The 12,748-nt window shown below is 36.0% G+C and overlaps 2 protein-coding genes across 4 annotated transcripts in view; one reads left to right on the plus strand and one right to left on the minus strand.

The window, feature by feature from the left end:
- Nucleotides 1-12,748, minus strand: part of Rundc3b (RUN domain containing 3B) — a 158,889-nt gene that overhangs the window by 94,148 nt on the left and 51,993 nt on the right. The window lies entirely within an intron of this gene.
- The window catches only part of Abcb1 (ATP binding cassette subfamily B member 1), a 154,981-nt gene continuing 153,445 nt past the window's right edge, over nucleotides 11,213-12,748 (plus strand). The window contains exon 1 of the mRNA XM_036180513.1: nucleotides 11,213-11,354. The gene's annotated coding sequence lies outside the window, so the exon portion shown is untranslated. The remainder of the gene's footprint in view (nucleotides 11,355-12,748) is intronic.

Below are 12,748 nucleotides of genomic sequence, written 5' to 3' on the forward strand. Positions count from 1 at the left end.
TCTACTAAAGGAGCATATGGTGATATTTTGTTTGTGCTCTAACAAATAAAGCTTGCCTGGCGATCAGAGTATGGCGCTAGGCACTAGAGGCCAGGCAGTGGTGGCACACACCTTTAATCCCAGCACTTGAGATCTCATGCCTTTAATCCCAGTACTTGGGAGGCACATGCCTTTAATCCCAGCACTTGGGAGGAAGAAACAGGAAGTGATATGGATGGGTGGAGAGAGGAAGTGATAAGGCAGGGTTGAGACAGGAGCTTGGCCTTTTTGGTTCGAAGATTCAGGAGAGATAAGGAGTATCTCTAGTGGCTGGCTCCTTTACTTCTCTGATCTTTCAGCATTTACCCAGATATCTGACTCTTGATTTTTATTATTAAGACCAATTAAAATTTGCACTACAGGAGCATATCAATAAAATGATTCCTAATGACATATTGTTATACTCATCGATCAGTGCATCATCACTCAACGGTCATCAGGGAAGCTTCTTCTTGCAGTATATGATAATTAACAAAGAAATCCACAATATACAGAATGAGAGACTTTGACGCATTTTGGCCTAAATGAGATATCTTTATTAAACTCCTCTCAAGTCTCAGGGATCTATGTGTAAGAGGAGATGAAGAGATTACCAAGAAAACAGTGTCTTCCAGACACTATATTGATAGACACCAACTCACAGAGAACATGAGACCACACACAAGAACTGCACAAGTTCAAAACAGATAAAATCCCAGCACTGAGAAGCGGAAGTAGGCACAAAGTCCCACCCCTAACCAAGAAGTAATTGATACCTGCTGGGAAAGGGAAAGCCAATTTTCTACAATGTGTCACTAGTATATCAACAACAATCCAAGGCAGCCCCCATGCCCAGGAGTAGCTGGATAACACAAAACAGAGTCCATTTCTGTGTGTGTGTGTGTGTGTGTGTGTGTGTGTGTGTGTGTGTGTGTGTATACGCATGCATTCTTTGTTATGTTATTTTTGTCTTATTTACTTTCTTTTTTCTTTTTTTTAGTTTTCTTATGTTTCAATTTTATTTTTGTTATTGTTTTTCCTGTTTCTTGGGATTTTTTGTTATTGTTCATTTGAGAGAGAGAAGGGGGCATGTGCTTCAGAGCAAATAAGACTGGGTGGGTAGGGAGGTGGAGAGGATCTGGAAAGTATCTACAGGGGAAAGGAATATCCTATACAAAATTTTTGTAAGTCAATTTTCTTTAAAGAACCATAAGATAAAAGCCATAAAACTACACAAATGGATGCATACTGTCAGGTATATAGGCTATATTGAAATTTTAGCAGCTCCTAATGCTTCTGGAGAATTTTATCATAAAGAATGTTAATATTATATAAGTATTATATTGTTGTTTTGATTGTGTCTTTTTTTCAGTACTACAAATTGAACATAGGGCTTTGCATATGCTAAGATAGTTCTCTTCTTGTGGGGTGTATTCCAAGCAATTTTACTCTACTATGAAAGCACATAATGTCAAATAATAGAACCATTAACAATTCAAAGCAGCTTTGTCAACCAGGCAATGAAACACTCTATAGGGTATCTCTCTGCTATATTTCATTGAATATACTGGTAGTAACTTTGGAATGAAAATAATGCAAGAAAAGTACAAGGATCAGTGATCCATTTTATTTTCTCCATTTATGAAAGGATCTTAAGTATACAACAAAGATCCCTGCACATCCCATTGATTATGGCACTATCATAATAGCCAAGATATGGGCTCAGCCTAGACATCCACCAACAGGTTAAAGGATGAAGAAAATCAATCAATCTCTCTCTCTCTCTCTCTCTCTCTCTCTCTCTCTCTCTCACACACACACACACACACACACACACACACACACACACACAGTATTCTAATTAGCTTTAATTGTCAACTTGACATAAACCATAGACATCTGAGAGGATGGCTCGACTGAGGAACTGCCTGACTCAGATTAGCCTATGATCATGTCTATGGGAACTGTACTGTTATTGATTGATGCAGGAAGGCCCTGCCTATGCTGGCTGACAGAATCTCTAGACAAGTAGTCCTAGACTGTATAAGAAAACCAGCTAATCATGAACCTATGACTGAGCGACTAGCAAGCAGTATTGCTCCATGGTTTCTGTTTCAAGTTTCTCCTTTGTTCTTGCCTTGACTTCCTTCAATGACAGAGTATGAGTTCGAAGTGTAAGCCAAATAGCCCCAACCCCAGCTGCTTTTGGTCACATTGTTTATCACGGCAACAGAAAGGAAATTAGAACCATGGGGACATAAAAAAGGTAATAGAGTGGTGAATATGAGCAAAGTACAATGGCATACATGTATGGATGCATATCATTTAATATTAGAACTATTATTTTGTCCTCTAAAATACTAATGGAATTTAAAAAGATAACAGACACCATTAATTTTGCTAGATACCAACAAAAAGTCCATCATCTGTACATGAAAATGACTAACAACAGAGATGTTTTTATAGAAATGCAAACACATGAGTGGGAAGGCCCCTCAAACAATTTTCTAATATTTCAGGAAAGACTACTTCATAATCACTGTCATTCACCAAAGTTGCAGGTTTCGGGCTGGACAGATGGTTCACTGGTTAAAAGTACCGACTGCTCTTCCAGAGGTTCTGAGTTCAATTCCCAGCAACCACATGGTGGCTCACAACCATCTGTAATGAGATCTGGCGCCCTCTTCTGGCCAGCAGGGATACATAATAAATAAATTTAAAAACAAGTTGCAGGTTTCATTGCCAAGTATTTGAGAAAATCACAAATATATCAAAATAAGACACAGGCTCTTCTCATTCAGAGGTGAACAGACCAACATCATTCTAATTTACATAAGTACCCAGTTGATGTGTCCCCCATGCCACCTGAGACATGGGTAATGTGCAAGGATTTCTCTGTACTAGACTCTGTTAGTAGACGAGTACCCAACACCACATGGAAGGGCCACAATTTCAGCACTGTGGTCCTTTTTATCTGTATTTCCTGAGACTTCTTATAATTTCCAAAGGCCCCTAGAATGGGATCCACATTTTTACAAAAAGATTGAAAAAATAGCTAGTTTTGTCCGTAAGTAGGCTCTGACTAGTCATTAACATGCCATGTTCTAAGTTCTGCAGCAATCCTGACCATGAAATCTGTTCATTTATTTCAACGGGAGAATCTACCTACATATTCTTTTCCTCAAGGAGGCAGAAATATCTCACTGGTGTTGCCACTACCTCCTAGTGTTGGATTTTCTGTATTTTGTTTTCCCTATAACAGTTCTTTTCTTCTTTCTTCTTTTTTGTTTTTGTTGTTGCAGTCCAGACATGGTCTTTTCTGAGCAGCCCCCTCATTTCCCCTCCTGCATACCATCCTGGTGGGTCAGTTTCTGAAGACTGATGTCCACATATTTGCAGACTCTAACCCCCATACATCTCTTTATCTTAACCATTGTAATGTAAAAAGTATTTTGCTTGATTGTCTCTTACAGCTATCTTTACACACTTCATACAACACAGGCCAATGAAAGCACAGCATTCACTCACACTTCTGAAGCTTGGTGCAGGTCATACTCGGGTACCATTGATACCTAATTTACTACCTTTATGTCCTGCTACCCCTTACTTCTGGCCCTTACTCTCTACCACTTTCTTTTCAGTGGTTCTAGACAATTCAATTCTATGGAACATTAACTAATAACAACTACATAATAATAATAAATTAATTAAATTACTCAGAAAAAATCTACTTCTTTAATAACAGAAATCATTCAATTGTCTTTTATTTTCTTATAATAAATATTTTTAAATATTTATTTATTTTTATTTTATGTGTATGAGTGTTTTGTTTAGCTGTATGTATATGAACCACTAGTGTGCCTTAGGTCCTTGGAGGCCAGAAGAAAGCATCAGATCCCCTGGAACTAGAGCTTCTGATGGGTGTGAACCACTATGCAGGTGCTGGGTCCTCTGGAAGAACAACCAGTGCTCTTCACCACTAAACCATCTTCTCTCCAGACCTGAAAACTCTATTTTTTAGTTCCCATCTTGAGCAAATCATAGTTTGAAATTACAGTTTAAAGTCAAAAGACAATATTCTACTTGTTTCCTAGTATCCACATCATATTATGAACTGCTGGAGAATACCAAAACAAAACATTAATTGGTTTTAGAGAACTGTTCATCTGAGTCAAGGACCTCTTATATTCATATTTATATAATTTATTCATAAAATGAGGGAATTTAGTTCTACTATTAATAAATGAGCCAACTTTTTAAGCTAGTGATTTTTAAGACACTAAGTGAAATATTTGTTAAATGTCAAATAACTTATTCCAGCCAAACCCTAACCCAACCCAACCCCTCACTGGCCTGACCATGTGACCCAATGGTGTGGAGAACAAATGCGAGGGGAAGACTCCTTACAAGGTTTGTCTTCGTGGTTTCAACTTTCCATTACTGTTTCTGCACGAGGGAAAATTTCAGAAATATACATCTAAGCCTGAAATAATATGGTAAAAACAGAGTGAGTTGAACTAACCTGAAGAAATCATACCTTTATCATTTAGTTAAATAATATTTATACATTAAAGATGTAGAAGGAAGTTAACATTTACGTTCTTAACAAAACTTCTATCATCACTTCACAAGATTTCAAGAGATCATATAATTTCAACCATTTAATACTATCTCATAGAAAAATTGTAATGGAAAAAGTTGGCTAAGTATGCAGTAGAAAAGCTTGAGACATCTAACCCAAGAATAGTAAGCATACACTATGAAAACACTCCTTTTTTAACAATATTTTTTGTTCTAAAGAAAATATTTTTTAAGAACACTAACAAAAACAGTACACTGAATTCCAAGAAGATAAATATTTAAAGTACCGAGGTAAAAATACATAAAACTTCCACATAAACAAAAGAGCATATCATTGGGTGCTGTTCAATATTTTGGATGCAAGAAAATTTTAAAAGCAAATTTTATATTATTGTTATCTGTATTTTCACTAGAAACATTCTAAAAAAGTGTTAGTGACTAGCAGTGTGTAGCATCTTTATACTTTTTATTGATCACACAAGTTAGTTAGCTCTAATTGAAATGAGTCCTTATAATGCCTTCTGAGTATGCATTCTGTAAGCCTCTCTAAGGCCTTTCAGGTAGACAAACAACAAATAACCTCTGGGTAGGAATTGAAATAGTTAGTCCAGAACAATGTCATGCTTTAAATTACTCTTTTGTAACATCATAAGTTTTACTCTGAAAGTACATTATTAAAATACAGGAGAGCTTATAAGCTGAAGAAATGGTGTTACTGACATTCTTCTTTCCTGTTTCCAGTTTAATCCATATACAAGGAATTGTAAGGAACACTTGAGAGAACATCTTCCTTTATGGTAGACAAAGACAGCATTACAAATAAGAATTACATTATGCCTGGAGTTAAAAAGAATGTGAAACAGGGACATAATATAAGCCTTGGTGCAGGAAGGAGGGGCTTGGACCTGCCTCAACTGAATGTACCAGGCTCTGCTGACTCCCCATGGGAAACCTTGCCTTGGAGGAGGTGGGAATGGGAGATGGGTTGGGGGAAAAGGCTGGGAGTTGAAGGAGGAGGATAGGGGAATCTGTGGTTGGTATGTAAAATGAATAGAAAAACTCTTATTAAAAAATTATTAAAATAAAAAAATCTACAAAGATCCTAAGAATGTGAGATTCATTATTTTACCAATGACTAACAAGTCTTTCTATGAGACAAGAACTGTGCTGCTTCCTGCATTTATATTAGTGAACAAGTCAGACACAGTTCCTTCTCACTGGAGCATATCAAAGACCCAGTGAATTGATAGGCAACAAACAAAGGAAAAAGATAATTATGGATTATGGTGAATATTAAAAGGTAAGTAAATAATTTGTTGAGGGAAAGATGAGATCATAATTTTGGAGTCATTAAAAAACTGCTACACTCAAGTGTATTTAAATTGAAATGTTGGCCTACATAAGTCTAATCAGAGAAGGTTTTGTAGGCTGTGCAAGATTTAAAATAATAGTGAACTATATTTATTGAACATAGGGCATAATTATAACTTTTTTATTCAAGTTGTTTTCTTTAACTTTGCTACTATATTGTTGTGGATATTACATTAACTATGTAAAGATGTGTTACATTTGTTTATGCAGCAGACTATTATTTTAACTATGTAAAGATGTTTTACATTTGTTTATGCTGCATTTGTTTAATTATGTAAAGATGTGTTGCTCTTCCACCTTGCCTGCCTAAGGCACCTGATTGGTCTAATAAAAAGTTCAGTGGCCAATAGCTAGGCAGAGGAAAAACAGGCTGGGCTGGCGGACAGAGAGAGTATGTAGGAGAGAGAGTGGATACTAGGGAAAAGAAAACGAGAGAGAAAGAGAGGGAGACACATGGGACTAGTCAGCCAGGCTGCTGCCAGCCAGACATAGAGTAGGACATACAGAATGAGAGAAAAGTAAAAAGCCCCGAGGCAAAATGTAGACGAACAGAAACAGGTTAACTTAAGTTATAAGCTCCAGTGGGACAAGCATGAGATTAGACCAAGTCTTCATAATTTATTTGGGAACTGGTCAGTAGCCCAGAAGAAAGCCTGCTATACACTATACATTACCCTCCAGAGAAGTCAAGCAACTCATTACTTATTGACCCAGCTAGACAACAGTTCAAAACAAAAGAAAACAAAACAAAAAACAAGAAAGATTTCAAGAACTACAACTGAAACATGCTGACTAAGATAATAAGCAGTCATTTAAATGTTCTACAGAAAAACTGACATGATTTCTGACTTTCAAGATAGATCAGCAGGTGTATGGCTCCCAGTGAAGCCAAAGTAAAAGTTCAATTTGGAAACTAGTAGGTAAGAATGTAGGCAGGAAATAAAAGGTATCTATCTTACTCTAAGAGTCTTGCAGAGTAAAGATAGAGATTCCAAATAAACTTAAGATAGGATCAATGAGGCTTGCTAATGGGCAGAGAACAAAGGAAAATTCAAGTGTGAATTTTACACTCCCAACTTGTTTAACTAGGTGTAAATAGAGAAATTGTTTGGTAAGAGTGAACAGTGTTACTGGAGGGGGATACATATATGAACTATTTATCTAGATGTTTAAATGTGGGCTCAGGATGATATAAATAATATCTAAAGCCAAGAAAAGGAATAAAATTCCTGAAAAAGAAAAAAAAAAACATGAATAGAGAAAAAAAAGATAGTGCAAGACTGAGTCCAGAGAACAATGACATGTAGGATTTTTGAAGAAGAAAGCAAGATAGAATATACTGGAAAACAGCAATTACAGAAAGTTCAGCCTTTCTACAATGCATACTGTTAAAAAGAATTCTAGAACACAGGCCATATCACTTCATAAGGTTTTCGAAATTCATAAAAACCTATTACTTTTCATATCCACATAACTTCATTGAGCCTTTTAAAAACAGTATACTGATTACAAACTAACCCACTTAAGTACATTTACAATACAGTTTAATTGGTTTTACAATTGCCAGCTCCATTCTTGGTAACCCATTTTCATTACACCACAGGAAACAATGTACCTGAATAGGTTACTTTTCTCTTGGCTGTGACCAAATGCTTGACAAGCAACTGTAGGAGGATTTGGGCTCATGGTCTGGTGGTAGAGTCTACCACTGAGGAGAAGGCAGAGTGGCAGCAGTGTGAGGCCACTGGTCATTTGGCCTCCACATTCAAAAACCAGGGAAACAAGGAGCTAGTGTACTGTTTTCTGTCCTTTTCAGACCAGGACTCCAGCACAATGGTACTGCTCACATTTAGTGTATATCTTTCCTCTCAGTTAAAATTTTCTGAAAATATCCTCATAGATACACTTAGAAGCATATTTCCATGGTGATTACAAACACAGTCAAATTGACAATGAAGATCAACTATCACAGCACCTGTCTTAGTCTGGTTTCAATTGCTGTGATAAGTAAACACCATGACCAAAATAATGTGGAGAGGAGAGGGTTTATTTGGCTTCCATATGTCAGGTCACAGTCCACTGAGGGAAACCAAGGCAGGACCCTGGAGGCAGGAACTGGCACAGAAGTCATGGAGGAATGCTGCTTAGTGGCTTTTCCCCCTGGCTTTCTCAGTTTACTTTTTTATACCCCCAGTGACTACCTGCTCAGAGATGGCACTGCCCACAGTGAGCCAGGTCCTCCCATATCAATCATTAATCAAGAAAATGGACCGACAGATTTGCTACAGGCCAATATTAGAGAAGAATTTGTTTCAGTTGGGTTCCCTCTTCTCAGAAGACTCTAGCTTATGCCACTTGACAAAACACTAGACAGCACAGCTATTAGCAGTTACCCCCCATTTCCTCTAACTCCTCTGCTAACAAGTCTCCCGACCCCAGTCTATATACCCTTACCTTAGTCCTGTTCCTATATAGTTATTTAGTTATCATGGACATTTAAGCTAAGGAAATTATACACTATCTGGCTTTCTGTAAGAGGCTTCTTTGGCTTTATATATTGCCAAGATTTATCTATATTGTAATATGCTTCAATACTCCAATCATTTTTATGGGTGAATGAATGGATACAATATATTTTGTCTCTTTATCATGTAAACATTTGGATTGTTTTCTCTTTTGGCTATTATAAGCAATGCTACAAACAGATGTATGTATACCTCTATATGTTATCAATTGTACATACATGCACTGATATATAGATATGACTCACATCCCCACATGGCATGTCTTATGGAAATTTTACATTAAAACTTTTGAGGAATTGCTGACTGTTTTCAAAGTGGACATGCCATTTTACTTTTCAAACAAAAGATATAGGCAGGGATGCAAAATTTCTAAATTCTCATCAACATGTTTTCATATAATCTTTTGTATATATGCATCTCACTTGATATCAAATAGTATATCATTATGCTTCAGATTTGTATTATTTATAGCTAATAATGCTGAGTTTTTTGCACTAATTACTTTCTTACTGTTATAACCAAATATCTGATAGGAAGCAATTTAAGAGGAAGGTGTTTAACCGGGTTCACATTTTGAAGCTGTAACCCATCATGGAGGGAAAGGCATGGTAGAGTCCATTAGGGTGGCAACAGAAGGCTATCCTCATATTTTAGCAGATCTAGAAACAGAAGGGGGGGTACTCCTCTGGCTTTCTCCTGTTTCCTTTTTTATTCAGTTTGGGGACACCAAAAGTAGTGTGGTGTCACCAACGTTCATGGTTATCTCTTCACGGATCATTTCCATGGATCAAATCTCCATGGTTAAATTTCTCTGGAAATCTCTTTACAGATATATCCAGAGACCCAAATTCTGTCAAGCTGACAATGCAATTAACCATCAAAGCTTCATTCTGCTACTTATGAACAAATTGTATACCTCCATCAGAGAAAAAGTTGTTCATTTTTATTAATGTGTGGCAAAAGTTCTATATATATTCTAGATACATGTCCTTTATCAGATAAGTGATTTTTAATATTTCCCTAGTTTATGTTCTTCTGTTTACTTTCTTGGTGGTGTCCATGGAAGAACCAATTTGTAAATTTTGATGTCCAATTTATCTATTTTTTTTGCACATAGAATATTGTGTCAAGGAAATAATTAATTAATCAAAGATTAAACCTATGTTTCTTTCAATAATTTTGTACTTAAGTATGATCTACTTAAGAGTTTTTGCACAAGTTATGAGGTAGGCCAACCCAAAGCAACTTTTAGTAATATTTATTTTTTCATCTTAATACAGAAGCTTTTTTTCATCTATGAAGAACATCCCAAGATATTCATTGAATGCCTGAAACTGTAAATAATACCAAAATGTGTATAGACAGTCAATATATGAGTGTGGCTTCCAATTCTGTCTATCTAAAGGTACTAAAAAAGCAGTGGGCATTCAATAGCAACTGTGCTCCAGATTTTGATTTTTCATCTTTGCCAAGACAGGAGCTGGGCAGTGGCAGTGAGCTACAGCTCCCAGTTAGCCCTGCCATCACATGGTGACTGTCTATAAACAGACTTGCTGTAAAGTCTTGAGAATGTTAGAGCACAGCAGGCAAGCTCTGAGGCCGGCAGGTTGGTATACTGAACATGGTTCTGACATGGCACTTTCAGCACACTACGAGTTTCTTCAGACAGACGCCTTCGTGAGCCCTGGAGCAGCTGCTGTGCTGTTTCTCCTGTATAGTCACACTATGGTAAAGTTTAACTTACAAACAAGCTACAGTAAGAGATTAACAGTAATAGATTAAAGCAGGTACTACCAACAACCTGTAACATGAGTTATATAAAATGTGTGAATTACTTCTGGATTTCCAGTCAATGAGTAACAGAAACCACAGAAAGTAAATTCACAGATATCAAAGGATAACTGTAATCAAAACACTTAGCGCATATATAGATTCTAAAATTTTTTTCTTGGTTCTTGAAAGGTTTAGCAACTTATTACTATTCTATCTACTTTTCAAAAATTGAGAGCTCCATCTTTAATGATTACTCAGGAATTTACAGTTTTATTTTATACTTTATTCCTTCCCTTATTTATACCAAAATATTGTGAAAACTGATATTTGTTTATAACATAATTTATAGTTAGATGTTAAATACTAAAGCAGCTGAATGTGGGTTTCCATAAAGACAATTTTATCTTTGTATCTTCCAAATTTATTGTTGGCAATTTTTATTACTTAAAGCCTTCTCCAAAATATTTTCAGCATTGTTTCAAATATCACATTTATAAAACTTAGCTTATTGTTTCTAATTATTTTTTAGTCTTTGAGAATGCAGAAATTAAACTTTGAGCAAACTAATTCAGTTTTAAGTTCACTTTTCACTTGAGGTTTTTACCGGGGTGTTATCAAAGCAATTTTTCACTTTTAAAAACAAATCTTAGTAGATTCTACTTTCTCTATCACTTCCCAATTCTGGCTGTCTATCTGTAACACCCAAATTCCTGAAGTTTTTATTTTTATTTGTTTTTCAGTTGCTCCTCAAGATACTTTCCACCCCAGCAGAAGTTCATATGAAATTCTTTAATAATTTAAAAGCAGTCAGGTTCTCCAAGAATTTGTACTTCAGCTCCCCACCCTTCCTCCACCCACAATGGTCCTTGGACGGCCACAGATTAGCTCTTCAAAGCTGTCTGCCTTGGCTCCTCCCCTTGCACTGGGGTAAACACTCTGTCACTATTTTTAAGACTACCATTTCTCTTTGTCTGTGAGGTCAGACAGAACAAGAAGAGATCCACTTGATTCAGATACTCTCAAGACCCTTTGAGGATTAAATTCTCCTTCTATAAGCACTTTCGTCAAGAAGCATCCAAATAAAAGGTAATGTACAATTCTTCTTACCAGTACTTCTGTTTCACAACTCACTCTTCCAAATGTGTTTGTGGGCCAGGGATTTATATTCAAAATAACTTATAATTAAAAAGTTTATTTGGTTTTGTTTCAGTAAAAATAATAGCCATTAAGTAGTAAAAAGAAAAATGTTCTGGGTTTTCACGTTTATTGGTCAGAATTCAAGAAGAGAATTTTGAAATATCTTTGTGCTTATTTTCCTTCTTGTGAATTATGAAGCCAATGTATTCATATTTAAGCACATTATGGCAGGTATGTTTATGTACACATACATACACGCACATAATATGTACTAAGCCACATTTCTGTTTTGAATAGAGTATGTTTGTATATTTTGCAAGACTTTTTATTTCAGAGACTTTTGTGTTTAGGGCTGAATCATTTCCTTTTCATCAGAGTACAGCTAGGTGTAAGACAAGGCTAAAATGGGTTTCCTTTAGTATTTAAACTTCTTGTTCCAAAAACAATCTGTTCAAAACTTATTTCTACCACACCCAACTATTTCAACTAAAAAACAGGATTAACAACTTAGGATAGATGTTTTACTGTTTATTTAGAAAAGGTGAAATATTATAATTACGTAAGAGATAATCATTGTGTAAGCTAAATTTTAATTTAGGATTTTTTTTGGTTTAGCATATTAGATTCTGATACTGTGTTCTAGTTTTATTTACAAAGCATCTGTACTCCTAATTTCTTTCATAATTAAGTGTATCTCCTTGTGATGATGAATATTTCATTTTGTCAGGTTCCTGTCAAAGATCTAAGAGTTTATCATCATCTCACCATCCATCTTTAGATGTATGTCCAGAATATTAAGTCGCTAAGAAAAATCCTCAATTAATACATATATTTATCTTATGAAAGCACCTTCATAGTCAAAAAGTCTTTTTCCTGATCAAATTGATTATCATGGTAAATTTTCTTTGTATCTGCCAAGTTAAAAGCTTTCTGTTTTAGTTATTATCTACAAAGATGAAGTCTTCTCAGTGAAACTCTGTATCACTTAGCTAGCTAAAAGAACACGACAAATGTCAAGGTTTTCTTAAAATCTACAATGTTAAACACCATCTGAGGACATGGAAACTGGGGTGCCAGACTCATGAGTTCTTTGTACCTATCTTTTCTCTATCAAAGCTGGTTTACAGCTGCCACTCTGCCAGCCTTGTCAGGAATAAGAGCAGGTTAAATAAGCACAGCCACTGAGAAGTCCTAGGGTAGCCTGAGCCAGCAGAGCTGTCTGTCTGTGACAAGGGAAATGCTCTACCACCTGCCATGCATGAAGAACCGGAAATGTGATACGGCAACTAAATAACTACATTTGGAATCCTAATTCATTTTATCTTACATAGTGTCCTATGCCC

This window comes from Onychomys torridus, chromosome 3 (assembly GCF_903995425.1).
Source record: "Onychomys torridus chromosome 3, mOncTor1.1, whole genome shotgun sequence".
Taxonomy (NCBI): domain Eukaryota; kingdom Metazoa; phylum Chordata; class Mammalia; order Rodentia; family Cricetidae; genus Onychomys; species Onychomys torridus.